At 43.6% G+C, this 21526-nt stretch overlaps 1 long non-coding RNA gene across 1 annotated transcript; it reads right to left on the bottom strand.

Annotated features, from left to right (window-relative positions):
- Positions 1-19767: 19767 nt before the first annotated feature.
- Positions 19768-21449, bottom strand: LOC123465114. Its single transcript, XR_006640193.1, has 2 exons — positions 20693-21449; positions 19768-19822 (listed from the first exon to the last, which is right to left on the bottom strand). It is a non-coding gene; the product is annotated as an uncharacterized LOC123465114 (long non-coding RNA).
- Positions 21450-21526: the final 77 nt, after the last annotated feature.

The raw sequence follows: 21526 nt of genomic DNA, 5'->3' as shown, positions 1-21526 counted from the left end.
TTTCCTGTGTTCTCTTTACGTTATATCTTGGAAACATTTTTTTGGTAACTAGTAAATAGTTATAAACTATTATGGTGAGTACTTAGTAAGGATGTCAATCATCTTTTTTCTTGAATCAGGACCAGATTTAACCAGTTAGTATGATGGTCCATTTTCCTCTCTTTCATGTGGTCTGGTGACTAGTGAGCTATGAGTTAATCTGATGATGTTTACTCAGGTCCAGAAGCTGAGCAAAAGTGACTCCTGAAATGATTGGCCAAATTGGGTGTGTGACTGTGTGTGGCAGTTTTTCTTGGAAGGAGTTCCCATTTGTTATTAGAATTTGAAATGAATCCCAGTTTTCCACAATGCAAAGGACAACTGTAGGATGGAGGTGGGAGCATAGGCTCAGAGTCAGAGAGAATCATGAGCTGTCTTCTGTGAATAAAGGTCAATGTGAAGGGAGGCCTCCCACCTCCACTGGCTTCTCTGTGTCCTCAGGGAAGCATCTTGACTTCTCAGGTGGCTCCACAGCCCTTTGTCATCCTCAGGTCGCTGCCAGGGTCTCCAGCCTCATCCTGGGAGCTGACCCCGTTCTCATGGTCAGTCTGTTCTGGTCACATTTACTTAGTCCTTGTTCATAGACACCAAAACCTTCTCTGTCTCTGATCTTAGGTTTTTCTCCCACCTTTGGTCATTAAATTGTGACCGTGGCTCTCTTTCTGTTCCTTCAGCTCTAGGCTAGTGAGGTCTCCGCATCTCCTTCTGATATTAGCTGTCAAGTTAGCCAGTTTACTGCCTCTGTATCACCCTCATCAGACATGCCCTTCTCCTTTAATTATTTGGAGTGGTTCCTGTTTTCCCTTTATGGAGTGTGCACCGTGTTCCTGTTCCTCCCAGGGTGCTTTCAGCATTTCACTCTCGGGGTGAGGACTAGGACTGTGCGATGGGCAGTAGGACTGTAGGCTCGGCACACACTTCTTATTCTAGCTCCACCTTACTGCAGCAGGAGTCAAAATAAAGCCTTCCCTGAATTTCTCCTTTGGTCTCTTAACTAATGCAGTTGATTAAAGAGCCCAGGTTCCAGGTCAGTAACATACATACAAGCGTACACACACATATATAATGATATATTGTGCACCCATAAAAATGATGATTTTTGTCACTTGGGACAATTGGATGAATGTAGAAAACATTGTGTTAAGTGAATTAAGACAGACAGGAAAAGCCTGATTCTATATGTGCTTCCACTATGTGGAATGTGAAAAAGTGAAAATCACTAGTAGCAGACAGGTGGATGGTGGTTATCTGGGGCTGGGAGGTTGGGAAGAAGGGGAGATGTTGGTTAAAAGGTACAGATTTGAGCTGTAAAATGAGTGCATCCTGGGGAGGTGTGTGCAGCATGCTGACCGTAGTTAATCCTGTGTTACTGGAAGTTTGACAGGAGAATAAATCATCACTGTTGTCACCACACGCAAAGCACGGGAATTTGGAGGTGATGGATGTGCTGGTTAGTGATCTGTGATAAATATTTCAAAGTGTATACATGTGTCACATGGTCACAACGTGCATGGAATGTATACACAACACCTTCTTGATAGGCCGTTCTATGTCAGTAAAGCTGGTAAAGAAGAAAGTGGCATGTAGGCTGGACTTGAATCTTTGAGTGGTGTTCAACCCAGGCTTCACATGAGATCATGAGGCATTTTGCCTGGGCATGTTTTGTACCCTTCCCCCATCAGACACACTCCTCAGGTTCTCGTGTGGGGCCTCGCCCCAGGAATGTGCACAGGCTGCAGATGATTCCGATCTACATTGAGCCCAGGACTCTTAGCCTCCACTTCTGAGACTGAGATCAGACCCTGGGGGAGGGGAGAGAGCTCTGCTCTGAGTGGGGCTGGACCAGGGCCTGCTGTGTGGCCTGAGGGAATTGTGGGGTCATCTGAGGTGCCCCCTGCTGCTGTGTACATGAGGCCTCACCAGGAGGGGAGTGTGATCCAAGGGAAAATTGTGGGAAAGTCCTGTGTTGGACTCTGTGTGGGAGTTGCCTGTCCTGAGTCCCTCCTTAGAGAGTGGGCACAGAGGACTCTCTGTTCCTCATGGTGAGGGCTTCCCTGTGTGTGGGGTTGGGGTTCAGGAAGGGTGTGTGTTGACTCTAAGCATTAAACACCATGTTTTCCACCTTTTTGATACACCTTGAAGATTCGTGTTACCTGAGGGTGAAGCCCAGAAGAAGAAGAAGACGAAAGAAAACAAGTCAGGCATGGCTCTTTCTCAGGTAAGGTCATATTCTCAGTTGATTCTCAATCTGTCCCTCCTGAAATACCTGTCTTTGGACTGGCTAATCTTCTCTGACTGCATACAGGTTTCTCAAGAGGCAAGTTAGGTAGTCTGGTATTCCCAAACCCTTCAGAATTTTCCACAGTTTATTGTGATCCACACAGTCAAATGCTTTGTTTGGCATAGTCAATAAAGCAGAAATAGATGTTTTTCTGAAACTCTCTTGCTTTTTCCATGATCCAGAGGATGTTGGCAATTTGATCTCTGGTTCCTCTGTGTTTCCTAAAACCAGCTTGAACATCTGGAAGTTCACGGTTCACGTATTGCTGAAGCCCGGCTTGGAGAATTTTGAGCATTACTTTACTAGTGTGTGAGATGAGTGCAATTGTGCAGTAGTTTGAGCATTCTTTGGCATTGCCATTCTTTGGGATTGGAATGAAAACAGACCTTTTCCAGTCCTGTGGCCACTGCTGAGTTTTCCAAATTTGCTGGCACATTGAGTGCAGCACTTTCACAGCATCATCTTTCAGGATTTAAAACAGCTCAACTGGAATTCCATCACCTCCACTAGCTTTGTTTGTAGTAATGCTTTCTAAGGCCCACTTGACTTCACATTCCAGGATGTCTGGCTGTAGGTGAGTGATCACACCATCCGGTTCGTGAAGATCTTTTTTGTACAGTTCTTGTGTGTATTCTTGCCACCTGTTCTTAATATCTTCTGCTTTTGTTAGGTCCATACCATTTCTGTCCTTTATCAAGCCCATTTTTGCATGAAATGTTCCCTTGGTATCTCTAATTTTCTTGAAGAGATCTCTAGTCTTTCTCATTCTATTGTTTTCCTCTATTTCTTTGCATTGATCGCTGAGGAAGGATTTCTTATCTCTTCTTGCTATTCTTTGGGACTCTGCATTCAGATGCTTATATCTTTCCTTTTCTCCTTTGCTTTTCACTTCTCTCCTTTTCACAGCTATTTGTAAGGCCTCCCCAGACAGCCATTTTGCTTTTTTGCATTTCTTTTCCATGAGGATCGTGTTGATCCCTGTCTCCTGTAGAATGTCACGAACCTCATTCCATAGTTCATCAGGCACTCTATCTATCACATCTAGTCCCTTAAATCTATTTCTCACTTCCACTGTATAATCATAAGGAATTTTATTTAGGTCATACCTGAATGGTCTAGTGGTTTTCCCTACTTTCTTCAATTTAAGTCTGAATTTGGCAATAAGGAGTTCATGATCTGAGCCACAGTCAGCTCCTGATCTTGTTTTTGCTGACTGTATAAAGCTTCTCCATCTTTGGCTGCAAAGAATATAATCAGTCTGCTTTCAGTGTTGACCATCTGGTATTGTCCATGTGTAGAGTATTCTCTTGTATTGTTGGAAGAGGGTGTTTGCTGTGACCAGTGTGTTCTCTTGGCAGAACTCTGTTAGGCTTTGCCCTGCTTCATTCTGTATTCCAAGGCCAAATTTGCCTGTCACTCCAGGTGTTTCTTGACTTCCTACTTTTGCATTCCAGTCCCTTATAATGAAAAGAACATCTTTTTTGGGTGTTAGTTCAGCCAGGCTTCAGCAATATGTGAACCGTGAACTTCCTGATGTTCAAGCTGGTTTTAGAAAAGGCAGAGGAACCAGAGATCAAATTGCCAACATCTGCTGGATCATAGAAAAAGCAAGAGAGTTCCAGAAAAGCATCTATTTCTGCTTTATTGACTATGCCAAAGCCTTTGACTGTGTGCATCACAATAAACTGTGGAAAATTCTGAAAGAGATGGGAATACCAGACCACCTGATCTGCCTCTTGAGAAATTTGTATGCAGGTCAAGAAGCAACAGTTAGAACTGGACATGGAACAACAGACTGGTTCCAAATAGGAAAAGGAGTATGTCAAGGCTGTATATTGTCACCCTGTTTATTTAACTTCTATGCAGAGTACATCATGAGAAACGCTGGACTGGAAGAAACACAAGCTGGAATCAAGATTGCTGGGAGAAATATCAATAACCTCAGATATGCAGATGACACCACCCTTATGTCAAAAAGTGAAGAGGAACTCAAAAGCCTCTTGATGAAGGTGAAAGTGGAGAGTGAAAAAGTTGGCTTGAAGCTCAACATTCAGAAAATGAAGATGATGGCATCCGGTCCCACCACTTCATAGGAAATACATAGGGAAACAGTGGAAACAGTGTCAGACTTTATTTTTCTGGGCTCCAAAATCACTGCAGATAGTGACTGCAGCCATGAAATTCAAAGACGCTTACTCCTTGGAAGGAAAGTTATGACCAACCTAGATAGCATATTCAAAAGCAGAGACATTACTTTGCCAACAAAGCTTCGTCTAGTCAAGGCTATGGTTTTTTGTGGTCATGTATGGATGTGAGAGTTGGACTGTGAACATGGCTGAGCACTGAAGAATTGATGCTTTTGAACTGTGGTGTTGGAGAAGACTCTTGAGAGTCCCTTGGACTGCAAGGAGATCCAACCAGTCCATTCTGAAGATCAGCCCTGGGGTTTCTTTGGAAGGAATGATGCTGAAGCTGAAACTCCAGTACTTTGGCCACCTCATGCGAAGAGTTGACTCGTTGGAAAAGACTCTGATGCTGGGAGGGTTTGGGGGCAGGAGGAGAATGGATGACAGAGGATGAGATGGCTGGATGGCATCACTGACTGGATGGACGTGAGTCTGGGTGAACTCCGGGAGTTGGTGATGGACAGGGAGGCCTGGCGTGCTGCGATTCATGGAGTTGCAAAGAGTTGGACACGACTGAGCGACTGATCTGATCTGATCTGATCTAATCTAAAAGGTCTTATAGGTCTTCATAGAACCGTTCAGTTTCTTCATCGTTACTGGTTGGGGCATAGACTTGGATTACTATGATATAGAATGGTTTGCCTTGGAAACGAACAGAGATCATTCTGTCATTTTTGAGATTGCATCCAAGTACTGCATTTCGGACTCTTTTGTTGACCATGATGGCTACTGCATTTCATCTGAGAGATTCCTGCCCGCTGTAGTAGATATAATGGTCATCTGAGTTAAATTCACCCATTCCAGTCCATTTTAGTTCACTGATTCCTAGAATGTCGACATTCACTCTTGCCATCTCTTGTTTGACCACTTCCAATTTGCCTTGATTCATGGACCTGACATTCTAGGTTCCTATGCAATATTCCTCTTTACAGCATCGGACCCTGCTTCTATCACCAGTCACATCCACAACTGGGTGTTGTTTTTGCTTTGGCTCCATCCCTTCATTCTTTCTGGAGTTATTTCTCCACTTATCTCCAGTAGCATATTGGGCACCTACCAACCTACAGAGTTCCTCTTTCAGTATCCTATCATTTTGCCTTTTCATACTGTTCATGGGGTTCTCAAGGCAAGAATACTGAAGTGGTTTGCCATTCCCTTCTCCAGTGGACCACCTTCTGTCAGACCTCTCCACCATGACCCGCCCGTCTTGGGTTGCCCCACGGGCATGGCTTAGTTTCATTGAGTTAGACAAGGCTGTGGTCCTAGTGTGATTAGATTGACTAGTTTCCTGTGAGTATGGTTTCAGTGTGTCTGCCCTCTGATGCCCTGTTGCAAAACCTACTGTCTTACTTGGGTTTCTCTTACTTTGGACGTGGGGTATCTCTTCACGGCTGGTCCAGCAAAGCACAACCACTGCTCCTTACCTTGAACGAGGGGTATCTCCTCACTGCCCCCCCCCCCTCCTGACCTTGAACGTGGAATAGCTCCTCTAGTCCCTCCTGTGCCCGCGCAGCCACCGCTCCTTGGACATGGGGTTGCCCCTCCCGGCCATCGCCCCTGGCCTCGGATGCTGGAAAGGCCTTTATTTGCAAACAAAGCCATTCACTTCATCAGATCCTTCATATTGGAGAGAAACCATGTAAATGTGATATGTGTGGCCATAGATATACTCGAAAGTCACGACTTGCAATTCATCACAGAGTTCATATGGGAGAGAACCCTTATAAATGTGATGTATGTGGCTGTGATGTGACTGGAAAGAGACAACTTAGAATTCATCGGAGAATTCATAGTGAAGTGAGATCTTACAAATGTAACAGCCGTGGCAAACGTTTTTTTTTTGCACTGTCATCCTTAAATAAACATCAGGCAGTTCGAACAGATGAGAAAGCATGTAAATGTAATTTGTGTGGCAAAATGTTCAGTTCCAGGTGTTATTTAGCAGTTCGTCAGAGAACTCATACTGGAGAGAAACCATATAAATGTGATGTGTGTGGCTGTGGGTATACTCGAAAGTCACAACTTGGAATTCATCAGAAGTTCATACTGGAGAGAAGCCATATAAATGTGATGTATGTGGCTGTGACTTTACTGGATGGAGACAACTTAAAAATCATCGGAGAATTCATACTGAAGTGAAATCTTACAAGTGTTAACAGCTGTGGCAAACGTTTTTTTGCACTGTCATCCTTAAATAAACATCAGGCAGTTCAATCAGATAAGAAAGCATGTAAATGTAATTTGTGTGGCAAAATGTTCAGTTCCAAGTGTTGTTTAGCAGTTCATCAGAGAACTCATACTAGAGAGAAACCATATGAATGTGATGTGTGTGGAAAGGACTTTACTCACAAAGAAAGCTGTGCACTTCATCAGATCCTTCATACTGGAGAGAAACGATATAAATGGGATGTATGTGGCCATGGCTATACTCGAAAGTCACAACTTGAAATTCATCAGAGTGTTCATACTGGAGAGAAGCCATATAAATGTGATGTGTGTGGAAAGGCCTTTACTCGCAAAGAAAGCTGTGTACTTCATCAGATCCTTCATACTGGAGAGAAACCATAAAAATGTGATGTATGTGGCCGTGGCTATATTTGAAAGTCAAAGCTTGGAATTCATCAGAGAATCATTCTGGAGAGAATTCGTATAAATGTGATGTATGTGGCTGCGGCTTAACCGGAACAGACAACTTGGAATTCATCGGAGAATTCATACTGAAGTGAAACCTTTCAAATGTAACAGCTGTGACAAATGTTTTTTCACTCGGGCGTCCTTAAAAATACATGAAGTAGTTCATACACGGAGAAGGCACGGGCACCCCACTCCAGTACTCTTGCCTGGAAAATCCCATGGACAGAGGAGTCTAGTAGGCTGCAGTCCATGGGGTCGCTAAGAGTCGTGTCACTTTCCCTTTTTCCTTTCATGCATTGGAGAAGGAAATGGCAACCCACTCCAGTGTTCTTGCCTGGAGAATCCCAGGGATGGAGGAGCCTGGTGGGCTGCCATCTGTGGGGTCGCACAGAGTCGGACATGACTGAAACGACTTAGCAGCAGCAGCAGTTCATACAGATGAGAAAGCACGTAAATGTACTTTATGTGGCAAAGTCTTCAGTTCCAGGTGTTACCTTGCAGTTCATCAGAGAACTCATACTGGAGAGAAACCATATAAATGTGACGTGTGTGGACGGGTGTTTACTAACAAAGAAAGCCATGCAGTTCATCAGATCCTTCATACTGGAGAGAAACCATATAAATATGATGTATGTGGCTGTGGCTATACTCAAAGCACGCAACTTGCAGTTCATCAGAGGGTTCATACTGGAGAGAAACACTATAAATGTGATGTATGTGGCAAGGCCTTTAGAGTAAATGGCAGCCTTACATCTCATCAGAAAATTCATACTGGAGAGAAACCATATAAATGTGATGTATGTGGCAAGGCCTTTAGAGTAAACAGAACCCTTACATCGCATCAGAAAATTCATACTGTTGAGAAACCATATAAATGTGATGTATGTGGCAAGGCCTTTAGAGTAAACGGAACCCTTACATCGCATCAGAAAATTCATACTGGAGAGAAACCATATAAATGTGATGTATGTGGTAAGGCCTTTACCATAAATGGAAGCCTTGCAACTCATTGGAAAATTCATTCTGGAGAGAAACCATATAAATATGATATATGTGGCAAGGCCTTTAGTTTAAATGGAAGCCTCACATATCAGAAAATTCATTCAGATGAGAAACCATACAAATGTGATGTATGTGGCAAGGCCTTTAGAGTAAAAGGAAGCCTTACATCTCATCAGAAAATTCATACTGGATAGAAAGCATATAAATGTGATGTATGTGGCAAGGTCTTTAGTTTCAAATCAGCCCTTGCATTTCATCAAAGAATTCATACTGCAGAGAAACATTACAAATTAACAATGGTGACAGAGCTTTTAGTGCACAGTCATCCTTATCTCTTCATCAGGCAGTTCATACAAGAGAAAAGCAAAGAAATGTATCTATGAGGCAGAGTCTTCAATTCCAGCTGTTACTTTGCTGTTCATTGGAGAACTAATATTTGAGAAAAACCATATAAATGTGATGTATGTGGCAAGGCCTTTAGTCAAACTGCAAACCTTGCAATTCATCGGGGAATTCATATTGGAGAGAAAGCATATGAATGTGTTGTCTGTGACAAGGCCTTTAGTCATATTGGTAAGCTTGCAGTTTATCCAAAATTCATACTGGAGAGAAACCATATAAATGTTTGTGGCTGATGCTTTACTTGATGTGCACAACTTGGGATTCATCTGGAGATGAATTCATACTGGAGAGAAAACACATAAATATGATCTCAATGTCAAGGCTTGTAATCTAAATGCAAACCTTACGGTTCATCAGAAAATTCATGTTGGAGAGAAACCTTACAATTGAAACAATGGTGACAAACATTTTAATGGACAGTCAGTCTTACTTAGCTCACCATCAGGCTGTTCGTACAGGAGAGAAAGCATAGAAATGTGATGTATGTGCTTTACTTGAAATGACCATCATAAGAAGCATCAGATAAATCATAGTGGAGAAAACTGTTACAAATGGAAGAATTGTGAGAAACATTTTAGTGCAAATGTAATGAGTATGGCAAAGCCTTTAATCTTAGTTCAGGCCTTATAATTCATCAGAGAATTCATACTCTATTGAAAGCATAAAAATGAACATGGCAAAGTTTCTAGTTCACGTTCAGCCATAACTGACCATTCGGCCGTTCATACAGGAGAGAAGCCACATAAATGGGATTTGTATGACAAAGCCTGCAGTCACAAGGAATGACTTTGCAGATCATCTGAGAGTCAGTAGTGCAGTGAAAACTTACAAATGTAGTGAATGAAGTAAAGTATATGAAGTTTTAGGCCTTCAGAAAAGTCAAACTGGAGGAAAACTGCATGAATGTGGTAGATGTGGTAAAGTTTTGATTTTGTATTCAGACCTAACTGATCCTCAGGTAATTAATGTGAATTGAAATCTTACGCACGTAGTGCATGTGGTAAGTCTTTTGGAAGGTGTTCAGTTTTTTACAAAACATGAGAAAATACCTACTGGCAAGAATCCGTACATTCAGAGCACAATCAATCCCTCCAGTGGAAGAAATCATATGTCTGTGGCCAGGATTTCAGTAATGGGCAATCATTCCCTTCATCAGGAAAATTCATTATTCCTTCAGGTGCCATTCAGGCCTAAAGATATCAGGCGATGCATACTCGAGAGACCTTCCAAATGTTATCAGTGTGGCCAGGCTTTTTGTTTACACCTTAAGCTTCTTGAGAATATTCACACTAGATAAAAACTGTATCAATGTAATAATAAATGTGTCAGGGTTTTTAGGCAACAATCTGAAGTCAGGTTTCAGTAAAGAACTAATTTTGTAGAGAACGCTGACAAGTGACATGAGTATGTAAACCTTAACTCGGGATCACATCTCACCATTCATCAGTTTATCCATACTAGAGAGAACCTTACCAGTGTAGAATATGTGGCAAGGCTTTTAGGTACTCTCTGTATCTCGGTTTTCACCAAATATTTTATACTTAGAAATGCAAATTTTATGGCAGTTGTGATAATTACTACTCACTCTTTAGGTATCTAAGAACATATACCCTGGAGATAAACCACTAATACAATATTTGTGGAAAGCTATTGTGAAGAAACTTGAGTCAAAAGAACCAGAAAATTATGTGTGTGTATCTGTTTCATCATTGATAGCTGCCATTTCTGTTGTACCGTTGTTTTCTTCAGAATGTATCATAAGCCTTGTGCTCTAATAAAGTTTGTGTAATTTTCCCCATAACCCTGAATGGATCCTGTTTCTTCCAACAACACAGTTTTCGCCATCTCAGTACTTCATAACAGAAACTAGCAACGCACCAAAGGCTCTCAAGGTTGAAAGAAGAATTTCTTTTCATAATTAAATCAAACAATAGCCAACTTTGGGATTATATTCTAATAATTTTCACTTGAGTTATTCTTTCCACACTCTGTACATAACAGTGCAGTTATATTTCCTGAGTCCTCTTGTGCCAAAATGAAACTAATAGCATGTGCCTAATTTACATGAAGTGAAAATAGGAATAATAACTGTGCAAAAATTAGGAAATAAAAAACTTTGGAAATAAGGTTAAAGTGAGCTGGGAGCATTCTGAAATATTTTTTATTATTCACTTGTTATTGGCTCATGGGATATCTACAAAACATGTAGGAATTTCCCAGACCAGGGATCTCTCCCATGTTTCCTCCTTGACAGGTGGATTCCATACCACTGAGCACCAGGGAAGATCCAGAAATACTTTACAATCCACACTATATGATGGGAATTTTTTTTGTTAACTATAAATTTCATATATTCAGTTCCCAACATGTTGGTTCTTGTTACTTTGCAGTCACTGAAAAAAGAAGGTGGAACCACACCCAAAGTTTGGTTTGGATGTTGAGACAGATGAAGCCATACGCTGAAGTCTTATGAAAATGTTTAACTGCTGAAGCTTTCTAGTTGAATCATGGTAGACTTCCAAGTTGTTCAGTTTAGTCACTCAGTAGTGTCCGACTCTTTCCGACCCCATGGACTGCAGCATGCCAGGCTTCCCTGTCCATCATCAACTCTTGGAGCTTGTCAAACTCATGGCCATCAAGTCGGTGGTGCCATCCAACCATCTCATCCTCTGACATCCCCTCCTCCTCCTCCTGCCTTCGATCGTTCCCAGCATCAGAGTCTCTTCAAATGAATCAGTTCTTCTCATCAGGTAGCCACAGTATTGGAGTTTCAGCTTCAGCATCAATCCTTCCAATGAATATTCAGGTCTGATTTCCTTTAGGATGAACTCTTTGGATCTCCTTGCATTCCAAGGGACTCACAAGAGTCTTCTTCAACACCACAGTTCAAAAGCATGAATTCTTTGGTACTCAGTGTTCTTTATAGTCCAAATCTCACATCCATACATGACTACTGGAAAAACCATAGCTTTGGCTAGACAGATCTTTGTTGGCAAAGAAATGGCTCTGCTTTTTAATGTGCTGTTTAGGCTAGTCATAACTTTTCTTCTAGGAAGCAAGCGTCTTTTAATTTCATGGCTGCAGTCACCATCTGCAGTGATGTTGGAGACCAGGAAAATAAAGTCTGCCACTGTTTGCAATGTTTCCCCATCTATTTGCCATGAAGTGATGGGACCAGATGCCATGATCTTAGTTTTCGGAATGTTGAGTTTAAGCCAACTTTTTCACTCTCCTCTTTCACTTTCATCAAAAGGCTCTTCAGTTCTTTGCTTTCTGACATAAGGCTGGTGTCATCTGCATATCTGAGATTATTGACATTTCTCCTGGCAATCGGAGAAGGCAATGGCAATGCACTCAAGTACTCTTGGCTCGAAAATCCCATGGACAGAGGAGCCTGGTAGGCTGCAGTCCATGGGGTTGCTAAGAGCCGGACACGACTGAGCGACTTCACTTTCACTTTTCATTTTCACACATTGGAGAAGGAAATGGCTATCCACTCCAGTGTTCTTGCCTGGAGAATCCCAGGGACGGTGGAGCCTGGTGGGCTGCCATCTGTGGGGTCACACAGAGTCAGACAGGACTGAAGCAACTTAGCAGCAGCAGCAGCTCCTGGCAATCTTGATTCCAGCTTGTGCTTCATGCAGTCCAGGATTTCTCATGATGTAGTCTTCATATAAGTTAAGTAAGCAGGGTGATAAAATACAGTCTTCGTGTACTCCTTTCCCTATTTGCAACCAGTCTGGTGTTCCATATCCAGTTCTAACTGTTGCTTCCTGACCTGCATACAGCTGTCTCAAGAGGCAGGTCAGGTGGTCTGGTATTCCCATCTCTTGAAGAATTTTTCTGAGATTGTTGTGATCCACACAATCAAAGGCTTTGGCATAGTCAATAAAGCAGAAGTAGATAGTTTTCTGGAACTCTTTTGCTTTTACAATGATCCAACAGTTTGGTTCAGTCACTCAGTCATGTCTGACTCTTTGTGACCCCATGAACCGCAGCTTGCAAGGCCTCCCTTTCCATCACCAACTCCCGGAGTCTACCCAAACTCATGTCTATGAGTCGGTGATGCCATCCAACCATCTCATCCTCTGTCGCCCCCTTCTCCTCCTCTGTCGCCCCCTTCTCCTCCTGTCCTCAATCTTTCCCAGCATCAGGGTCTTTTCAAATGAGTCAGCTCTTTGCATCAGGTGGCCAAAGTATTGGGAGTTTCAGCTTCAACATCAGTCCTTCCAATGAACACCCAGTACTGAACTCCTCGCAGTCCAAGGGACTGTCTAAAGTCTTCTCTATCCCCACAATCCAAAAGCACCAATTCTTTGCTCTTCTTTGTTTATGGACCGACTCTCACATCTGTACCCGCTACTGGAAAAACAATAGCTTGGACATTAGGGACCTTCGTTTGCAAAGTGATGCCTTTGCTTTAAAATACACTGTCTACTTTTATGATACCTTTCCTCTCAAGGAGCAGGCCGTCTTTTCATTTACTGACTGCAGTGAGACCCCGGCCGCCTCACCCTCCCACTGGCCTCACGCAAGGCCTGATTTCTCTCCAGCCCGCGCCCCTGAGCGCTGGCTCCCCTCGGCCCCGCCTCCAGGCCGCTACGGCTTTTCACTGCGCGTGCGCACAGCGTCACACACCCGTAATCGGAGAGGAGAGAGCGGAGCTCTCAGCCAAAATTGAGTTTCTGTCTTTCCTTTCAAATTTTCTTCTGGTTGTTAGCTTTCCTCTGTAATGTGAGTTGAGGGTCGCTACTGAACCTAAATTCCCGCGGTCGTCCCACCACCCCAAGCAAATTCAGATGTCCCTGTGTGGCGAAGAGGCGCCTCCATTTTGCTTTCAACTCGCTCTGAAACGGATGCCTGCGTTTGGTCTGAGACGCTTCGTTTCCCACCTCTTTCCTGCTTAAAACCAATTTCTGAGTTCAGTGACTCCTCTACCCTTCCTGCACCACGTGAAATTCTTTTGGACGATGTGGGTTTATTCGCTCCGCTGTCCCCAGGCTCGCCCTCTCGGCCCCTGGAGGCCGCGCCGGCCCCCGCTACCGGAGAGGCCGGGTTCTTTCCCCGGTCCTGGGATTCTGGAGAGCCCGTCCCGCTCATGAGCCCCACGCGCTCCCAGCCGTTCAGTCATCGCGTCTCATCAGGCCGGTAATTCTGCCCCTCAGTCATTCCTTAGCGCGTTACCTCGACTCCGTGTGGGGGGAGGTGGCCTGGGCCAGCCATGTGACACCTATGGTTCTGTGTCCCAAATACTACCCGCTGGAATGTGTCTCTTGCGGGTGGGGGCTTTTTAATCAGTCGCCATCCCTGCAAATAGGAGGCCAGGAGGGTTAGGAGAAGCAGAGAGAGCGACTCTGAGAGAATTAGAAATTGAAGAAAGCATGATGGAGAAACGATGGCAGCAGAGCGGATTGGTGAGGAACTTGGGAAGAGATAGCAACATGATAGAGCATAAGCCTTGACGGTAACGGTGGGTAAAGGAGAGAAGCTTAGAGAACAGCAGGGTCTCCGTTTAGTTAAAGGTGTGCAACATAGGGAGGTGGTGTTGAGTCTGCTGCTGCTACTGCTAAGTCGCGTCAGTCATGTCTGACTCTGTGCGACCCCATAGACAGCAGGCCAACAGGCTCCTCTGTCCCTGGGATTCTCCAGGCAAGAATACTGGAGTGGGTTGCCATTTCCTTCTCCAATGCATGAAAGTGAAAAGTGAAAGTGAAGTCCCTCAGTCATGTCCGACCCTTAGCGACCCCATGGACTGTAGCCTACCAGGCTCCTACGTCCATGGGCTTCTCCAGGCAAGAGTACTGGAGTGGGTCGCCATTGCCTTCTCCGGGTGTTGAGTCTAGGGATGCTATCTAACCATCTCATCCTCTGCCGCCCTCTTCTATAGCCTTCAAGGGAGAAGGGCTGTAAATCAGCCGTCCCAAAGAAGGTGACAGTGGAGAGGCAGTTCGCACAGAGACCCCGCAAAGGGGATACAAGATTTGGAACCTTGACCTACAGACAATATCCTGCTGGCAGAGAAAGGGGACTACTAGTGAATGGAATCAGCGATGCACTTTATATTCCTGGGCTCCAAAATTACTGCAGACGGTGACTGCAGCCATGAAACTAAAAGACACTTGCTCCTTGAAAGAAAAGCTATGACCAACCTAGACAGCATATTAAAACGTAGAGATATTAATTTTCAGACGAAGGTTTATATAGTCAAAGCTATGATTTTTCCAGTAGTTATGTATGGATGTGAGAGTTGGACTGTGAAGAAAGCTGAGCACCAAAGAACTGATGCTTTTGAAGTCTGGTGTTGGAGAAGACTCTTGAGAGTCCCTTGGACTGCAAGGAGATAAAACCACTTAATCCTAATGGAAATCAGTCCTGAATATTCATTTGAAGAATTGATGCTGAGGCTCCAATACTTTAGCCAGTTGTTGCAAAGAGCTGACACTTTAGAAAAGACCCTGATGCTGGGAAAGAGTGGGTTGCCATTTCTTTCTCCAGGGGATCTTCCTGACCCAGGAATCGAACCTGGGTCTCCTGCATTGCAGGCAGACGCTTAACCCTCTGAGCCACCAGGGAAGCGCAGGGAGTTAATGATAGACAGGGAAGTCTGGCTTGCTGCAGTCCATGGGGTCGCAAAGAGTCCGACACGACTGAGCAATTGAACTGAACTGAATAATTCAAGGAGCTGAGAAAGAAATTGAGCTGAAATGAAGCTTTGCACTTGGAGGTACCAGAGAGTTCAGAGGAAGGGAAGGCAGAGATGGAGGAAGAAAGGCAGAAATACAGGGAGATTTTGGATTATCAGGGAGGTTGGAGAGTAAGCACCTTTATGGGGAACAAATGGCAGAGAGAGGTAGGATGGGAGTCAGGGAAGAAGTAGAGAGGAGGACAGGCACAGCCGGAGAGCAGGGGGGAAGAGGAAGGGAGACAGAGAAAGAAATAGGGAAACAGATAAACCAAATGAGGTGGAAACAACTAGTGTGCAGGTGGGGGAGGGGACTAGATCCAGACGAGTGCTGAATTGGTTGGATAAAGAATTAAGATGTGATACATTGATTTTTTAGCTTTACAGTCTAATAAATTTAAATCTTCTTCCTTTAAATTATACAGAGGAGGATGAGAATTTCTAAACTTTCTGTAAGGCTTGTGGGTGTTATTATTATTTGTATTGAAAGATAACATCCATGTGCAGAGTCTGTTGAGGTGGGGGCTAAGGCAGTGACTTGACTCTCAGAGGTGGGTCACCCGCTTCCCTTTTCCTGGTGTGGAGTAGAGGTTGTGGGAGAGGAGAAGTGGTCTAAGAATTGACAGACTCTGTTACTACATGGTACCTTTTCAAGGAACTTTAAACATGCTCTTATTGATGGTTTTGCTTTTTGCTTTCTCCTTTGTTTACATTTAATTCTTTTTGTAGCTTGGGTTAACAATTAGTTCATTTGGTACCTACTTTCTTTTCAACAACTATTTGCTTCTGATAAGATTTCGTGGTCTCCTATAATTAGTTCGAGTCATTCTTTTCTAAATATATGCTATATTAACAGTTTTTTTTTTTCACTTTGCACCAGAATTATTCAAGGAAAAAATTTTAATAAGCTGATTAACTTTAGGTTTGTTTCATGTTTATTTGAGGCCCTTTTGCTGTCTTCTCTTTATGTTATATTTTGGATATGTTTTTTGGTAACTAATAAATAGTTATAGACTATTTTGATGAGCACTTAGTAAGGATGTCAGTGATAATTTTTATTGAATCAAGACCTAATTTCAGCAGGCAGTATGATGGTCCATTTTCCTCTCTTTTATGTGGTCTGGTGACTAGTGAGCTATGAGTTGATCTGATGATGTTTCCTCAACTCCAGAAGGTGAGCAGCAGTGACCCCTGAAATGATGGCCAAATTGGGTGTGTGACTGTGTGTGGCAGTTCTTGGAGGAAGTTGCCGCTTGTCCTTAGAATTTGAAATACATCAGTTTTCCACAATGCAACAAGGACAACAGTAGGATGGAGGCAGGAACATAGGCTCAGAGTCAGAGAGACAATCATGAGCCGTCTTCTGTGAATAAAGGTCAATATGAAGCGATGCCTCCCACCTCCACTTGCTTCCCCGTGTCCTCAGGGCAGCATCCTGACTCCTCAGGTGGCTCTACAGCCCTTTGTCACCCTCAGGTCTCTGCCAGTGTCTCCAGCCTCATCCTGGAAGCTGGTCTGTCTGTCCTGGTCACATTCACTTAATCCTTGTTCATAGACAACAAAACCTTCTCTGTCTCAGATCTTAGTTTTTTCTTCTACCCTTGGTCATTACATCACCGTGGCTCTTGCTCTTTATGTTCCTTCAGGTCTAGGCCAGAGAGGTCTCCCCATTTCCTTCTGAAATTTGCTGTCACATTAACCAGATTTACTGCTTCTATATCACATTCATCAGAGATGCCCTTCTTCCTTAATTATTTGTAATCTTTCCTTTTTTCCCTTCACTGAAGGATGCCCCATATTCCTCTTCCTCGCAGCATGCTTGCAGCATCTCACTCTGGGGGTGAGGACTGGGAATGTGGGTTCAGCTGAAGAATTCTCAGAGGAGACAGAGGAGATAGGGTAGGTGATAGTGGTTGCTATATCTGTTCTAGACATTTCAAGTCTAATTGATCCTTACCCCATGTTCACTTAATTACTCAATAACAAAAAGATGTGAGGAATCCTGAAAAGCCCAATAGATCTAGTGTCTTGAAGTGCCACCTTATTTTAGTCTGCTGTGTCTGCTCACTGCAGCCCCCAGGTCTTCTAACCTCTGTCCATCCAGGGACCGTTTGCCATCTTGGACAGCAGCTTTGCTTTCTAGCAGTTCATCTACTCAGAGCAGGGGATGCTGAGTTTACTACTGTGGCTAGAGTGGCCAGAAGGTATGCAAGTTAAAGGCATATGAAGGAGACATCTCCCCATCCAACAACCGCACACCCCCTTAATGACCTGAAGTATCTGGCAGTGAGCTGTGAGCACGGAGAAGAGGAGCCAGTGAGATGGGACCTTTCTCTTGTGACTTCTTTACCAACCATCCCTCATTCGCCATTGCTGCCAGGTTTTCCCAAGAGGACCAGGTTCTTGGTCTCCATTCTGAATGCTCAGTGTTCTTGGATTTACGGCTTGGGTGTGTTTCTGTTGTGATGCCCACGCCCAATAGTCTCTGCTCTTTAGCCCTCTTGTTCAGCTGTACTGGAGAAGAGGCAGTGAAAAGGGTTTCAGGGTAGCTGAGGTGCCCCCTGCTGCTGTGTACATGAGGCCTCACGACGAGGGGAGTGTGATGCCAGGGAAAGTGTGGGAAAGTGCCTGTGTTGGATTCTGTGCCAGAGTTGACTGTCCTGCGTCCCTCCTGAGACAGCGCGTGACAGAGAACTGTCTGTTCCACATGGTGAGGTCCTCCCTGTGTGTGTGGTTGGGACACAGGAAGGGGCTGTGTTGACTCTAAGCATTAAACAGCATGTTTTCCACTTTCTTGACACCCCCTCTGAAGCTTCCTGTTGCCCCAGGATGCCTAGAAGAGGAGGAAGAGGAAAAAACAGTCAGGAATGGCTATTTCTCAGGTAAGAAGTATTTCTTACTGTATTTTCAGTTGATTCTCAGTCTGTCCTTCCTGAAATACCCGTCTTTGGACTCACTAATCTTGTCTGACTCTGGAGTATCCTGTCTCACACCTTTACATGCACACTCAACCAGACACCTTCCGTCAGGGTCTGTCGTCCTCACTTAGATCCCATCTCCCCATGACCCTGTGACCAGGACCTTGTGAGGAGGCTCCCCTGGGCACCACCCTGGGCAGGGCTTCACACCCACGGGTTGGAGACAGGGTCTCAGTGCTGTTGGGCAGCAAGGATTGCTAGGGCCCATCTGGATGTGCTGTCTGCTCTCTGTCAACCAGGGTAAGGAAGCTGCAGGTGGACGTCAGGTATTAACATGCACAGTATGTTGTAAAATATGGATAGAGACCACTAAGGGGAAATCAGTTCTGACTTTGTGTAGTACATTTAAAAGTAATTGAGCATCCTTGAAAATCTTAAGGATTTGGGAATGGAATGGAAAATTCAGAAAGGGACTTCGGGGCTAGGGTATGTTTCATTATACCATCTAATTGAAACTATGAAATAAACATTTTTTGTTTTTTTGGGTTTTTTTTACTTTATTTTCTGGCCACATGTTGCAGCTAGTGGAGTCTTAGTTCCCTGAGTAGGAATTGCACCTGAAACCCTGCAATAAAATATGAGTACTTAACCACTTGACTTCCAGGAAATTCCCCAACTTTCCTAATTTCAATGCAATATTTTGTTCATGGAACAAAAAGATAAACTTTGGCTTTTGTTAATAACTGGATACCTAACATTAAGGATTAAAACATATTACTGTGTTTTAAATATATTTATTTGCTGTACTGGCTCTTCATTGCTGCAGTGGTTTTTATCTAGTTCTGTGTGGTGGCCACTCTCTAGTTGCAGTGTGTGGGCATTGTTGGGGCTTCTCTTTTCTTGCAGCATAGGCTCTAGAGGAGGCTGGCTTCAGTGGTTTCACCTTCTGGGCTCTAGAGCCTGGCTCAGAAATTGAGGCTCATGAGTTTAGTTACCCTTGGCATATGGGATTGTACCGGAGCAGGGATCAAAGCCATGTCTCTTGCACTGACCAAAGGGTCCTTTACCACTTTGCTACCAGGGAAGCCCTCATATTATTTTTAAATATAGGTATTTTATAGAGATTGTAGTTAAAGTCTTTTGTATGTTACTTTATGCTTACACTACTTTTTATTTTTTTGAACTAGTATAAAATAATGTTGAGGACTCCTCCTAGTACAGTGGAGAAGAATGTGCCTGCCAATGTAGGGTGCACGGTTCCACCCCAGGTCCAGGAAGATCCCTCAAAGCAACTAAGTCCATGCGGCACAACTACTGAGCCTGTGCTCTAGAGCCCGGGACCACCACTCCTGAAGCCTGCACACTCCAGAGCCTGTGCTCCAAAACAAGAGAAGGCACTGCAGTGAGAAGCCCGTGCACTGCAGCCTCAACTGGAGAAAACCCATTCATAGGAACGTTCTGTGTGGCAAGGGCTTTAATCAAACTGCAAAGTTTGCAGTTCATCAGAGATATCATACTGGGGAGAAACCGTGTAAATGTGTGTGTGGAAAGGACTTCAGTCAAACTTCAAGCTGTGCAGTTCATGGCAGAATTCATACTGGAGAGAAACCTGACAAATGTAACAATTGTGACAAACGTTTTATTGCACAGTCATCCTTAACTCCGCATCAGGCAGTTCCTATAGGAGAGAAAGCATGGAAATGTAATTTGGTGGAGGAGTCTTCAGTTCCAGCTCTTACTTTGCATTTCATCAGAGAATTCATACCAGAGAGAAACCACATAAATGTGATATCTGTTGCAAGGGTTTTAGTCATATTGGAAAACTTGTAGTTTATTGAGGAAGTCATACTGGAGAGAAAGCATATAAATGAGATCTCAGCGGCAAGTCCTTTAATCTAAATGCAAACCTTGCAGTTCATTGTAGAATTCATACTGGGGAGAAACCTTAGAAAGGTAACAATTGTGCCAAACATATTAGTGAACAGTCAGCTTTAACTCACTGCCATGCAGTTCATATAGGAGAGAAAGCGTAGAGATGTGATGTATATGGGCAGTGTTATATTTGAAATGACCATGTAGAAATCATAGATAATTCATAGTGGAGAAAAATGTTAAGAATGGAACAATTGTGAGACATTTAGTGCAAATGTAATGAGTATGGCAGAGCCTTTTATCTGAGTTCAGGCCTTATAATTCATCAGAGAATTCATACTGTATAGAAAGCATTCAAATTTGGCAGAGCTTCTAGTGCTTGCTCAGCCTTAACTGACCTTTTGGCAGTTCCTAGAGGAGAGAAACCACATAAATGTAATTTATGTGACAAACCCTTCAGTCACAAGGAATGACTTTGCAGATCATCTGAGAATCCATATGGCAATGAAAACTTACAAGTGTAGTAAATGCAGTTAAGTATATCTACTTTTTGACTCTCAGAAAAGTCAAACTGGAGGAAAACCACATGAAATGTGCTAGGTGTGGCAAAGCTTTGATTCTGTGTTCAGATGTAACTAACCATCAGATAATTAATTAGAATTGAAGTCTTACTCACCTAGTGCCTGTGTTATGTGTTTCGGAAGCCATTTGGATTTTACAAAATTCATACTGGTGAGAAGCCATACATTTAGAGCGCAGTCAATCCCTCCAGTCTAGATTGGAGGGACTCATAAATATAATGTGTGTGGTCAGAGCTTCAGTAATGGGCTGATCATTCCCATCATCAGATTATTCATAATATAGAGAGACTTTACAAGTGTACGAGAGTGGCAAATCCTTCAGTTGGCATTCAGGCCTGAAAAGACATCAGGTGATCCATACTGCAGAGACCATACGACTGCAATCAATGTGGCCAGGCTTTTCAGGTGTTTACACCTTTGGCTTCTTGAGAATATTCCCTAGGTAGAAGCTATATCACTGAAATGAGTGCATCAGGGGATTTAGACAACCGTCTGAAGTCAGGATTCAGTAAAGAACTCATTCTGGAGAGAAAGCGTACATGTGACATGAGTGTGTAGAACCTTTACCTCAGGGTCACACCTTACCAACCATCAGATGATCCATCCTAGCGAGAACCTTGCTAGTGTACAGAATGTGGCAAGGCCTTCAGGTACTGCTTCAAACTCATGGTTCACCAAACACTTTATACTTAGAAATGCAACGACTATGATAGCTTTCAAAATTGCGTTTCACTCTTTAGGTATTCTGGAATTATATATGCCTTTTCCATACAATGTCTGGGTTTATCATAACTTTCCTTGCAAGGAGCAGACCTGTTTTAATATTCCGGCTACAGTCACCTTCAGAGGTGATTGCAGTAATGAATTGTTTCTCCCCGCCGCCCCGCCCCGCCCACTGCGCCCGGAGGCCCGGCCCCCCATGCCCCGAA

This window comes from Bubalus bubalis, chromosome 18, assembly GCF_019923935.1.
Source record: "Bubalus bubalis isolate 160015118507 breed Murrah chromosome 18, NDDB_SH_1, whole genome shotgun sequence".
In the NCBI taxonomy this organism is placed as follows: Eukaryota; Metazoa; Chordata; class Mammalia; order Artiodactyla; family Bovidae; genus Bubalus; species Bubalus bubalis.
The sequence above is the reverse complement of the archived record's forward strand: the minus strand, read 5'-3'. Positions and strand labels throughout refer to the sequence as shown.